This window comes from Pundamilia nyererei, unplaced genomic scaffold, assembly GCF_000239375.1.
Source record: "Pundamilia nyererei isolate P.nyererei 1_Seehausen unplaced genomic scaffold, PunNye1.0 scaffold00749, whole genome shotgun sequence".
Lineage (NCBI taxonomy): Eukaryota > Metazoa > Chordata > Actinopteri > Cichliformes > Cichlidae > Pundamilia > Pundamilia nyererei.
Window position 1 is genome coordinate 17,374 of NW_005188150.1, and position 2,275 is coordinate 19,648.

The 2,275-nt window shown below is 42.6% G+C and overlaps 1 long non-coding RNA gene across 1 annotated transcript in view; it reads left to right on the forward strand.

The window, feature by feature from the left end:
• The window catches only part of LOC102202572 (uncharacterized), a 1,626-nt gene extending 759 nt beyond the window's left edge, over window positions 1-867 (forward strand). Inside the window, exon 2 of the long non-coding RNA XR_312457.1 lies at window positions 64-867. This is a non-coding gene — a long non-coding RNA (uncharacterized LOC102202572). The remainder of the gene's footprint in view (window positions 1-63) is intronic.
• The last annotated feature ends 1,408 nt before the right edge of the window (window positions 868-2,275 follow it).

A 2,275-nucleotide genomic window follows, 5' to 3' on the forward strand; every position in this document is an offset into this window, starting at 1 on the left:
AATTTGATCAGTTATTGTCCTCAGTTACAGCCTCATGTTTGCTCTGCATTCATCTCTTATCAGACGTACAAAGATGATCCACCAGTGCTGCCCAGTTTGAGGACATTTCCAGTCACATTAATGGGGGACAGGAGACGCAGCTTCCATCAAAGCTGGTATGAAAGTCATCGTTGGATTCTCTGTAATTATGGACTCTGCCTGTTTCAGGCCACCAAATATGTCAGACGTGGAGGTGACCTGAGTAGTGAACTCATCGTCATGGTCAAGAAACCTGTTGGAGATGATTTGAGCTTTGTGACATGGAGTGCAATCAGAGGATGGTTACAGTGTGTTCATAAAGGGATGGATGCAGTCAGCAGCAACACGCTGTGGTGTTTAATCAATGGTCTGATACGAGGCAGGATGGATCCATGTGACCATCACAGCACAAATCTGAACTCATCAGACCTGGAAATGTTTCTCCAGTCTGCTGTTGTCAGACTTTAGTGAGCCTGTGTGAATCACAGCCTCAGTTTCCTGTTCTCAGCAGAACCAACTTTTCCTGATGGGAACACAGAACCAGTTCTAGTTTGGTCACCAGCACTGCATCCATGGAAAAAGGGAACTGGTCCCAAATCTACAGGATGTTAACTCAGGAGAATTAACATCCTGTAGATCTGGGAGCCGTTCAGAGCAAACATGCATTAAAGTATGTTTTTGTCACTTAAGTGGAAAAGAAAACATCCAAATTAGTTTTATGTGATGTGTGAAACATCTGGATGAGGTTTCAGTGTTTACGTTTCAGTGCACTTGGTAAATCCTTTGTTCTTTCTCTCTGTGGTCATAAAGGACCAGGTTAACCAATTAAAACATAATCGTGTTTTACAACATTTATAGCAGCTGTTGTGTTTATAAACTCTGTCACAGTTTATGGGAGTCATTATGTGTTCTTAATATTTATTGGTAAAATAATAGTTGTAGTAAAATTGTCTGAAAACTGCAAGAAAAACAAAAACAAACATGAAGAACAAAACATGGATCACTTTGATTCCAGCTTCAGTTTTATTCAGGAAACAACAACAGCCATATCAAAAGGCACTTTATCTTTACAGTAGAAACATTAGAACCACAAACTCCTACAAACTGAAACGAGTCAACAATTCAGAAAGATTCTGATGAAAAATTCACTTTTACAAAATAAATAATCAAACAAAATAAATAATCATCCCTCTTAAAATCTTACGAAATAAATATATTAAAAACAGTGTGCTGTAACAGAGTTAAGACGTGTGGAGCATGATGGGTAACACTGTTGTCTCATAGCAGGAAGGCCCTGATGACACCATCAGGTCGGGGTCTTTCTGTGTGGAGTTTGCAGGTTCTCCCGAGTCCTCGGGCTTCTTTCCACAGAGTTAGGTTAATTGGTTTTAGTGCGAGTGGTTTTCTGTCTCTGTGTTAGACCCGCAACAGACTGGTGACCTGTCCAGAGTGTGCCCAGTCTCTTGCCCTAAGACAGCTGGGATAGGCTCCAGCGCCTCCCGTGACCCTGACAAGGCTAAGCGGAGGGCGCAGTTCAGCACAGACTGGACAGACAATGAGGAGCTAAAGGTACAACTTCTTCTTTGGACAATTTGTAAACAACTTAAAATTAATTAATAGGCGTTTAGGTTTCATGATTAAAGCTCAGATCAGCTGGAAAAAAACTGAAACATTTAAAACAGACTCAAGTTCTAATGGAAGCTGGTATGAACCCTGCTTCTGTGGTTTAAGCTTTCTGTAGATCAAAACACCAACTCCAAAAGGTTAAACACCACCTCCACCAACTCCCAAAGCAACTCCATCACTTTAGCCACCACCGTCCCCAACTCTCTTTTTTTTCTCTGTATTCATTATTGTACGATCTACTGTACAATAATGAATTGCCTTGAGGCGACTTTTGTTGTGATTTGGCGCTATATAAATAAAATTGAATTGAATTGAATTGAATTGAACCACTCGATCCCTCTAGCCACTTCCGCCAACAACTCCATCTCTCTAGCCACCCTCGCCAACCACTCCATCCATCTAGTCTCCATTGCCAACAACTCCATCCTTATAGCCACCCTCGCCAACCAATCCATCCCTCTAGCCAACACCGCCAAAAGCTCTATCCCTCTAGCCACCCACGACAACCACCCCATCCCTCTAGCCACCCCCGCCAACCACTCAATCCCTCTAGCCACCCTCGCCAACCACTCCATCCATCTAGTCTCCACCGCTAACAACTCCATCCTTATAGCCACCCTTGCCAACAACT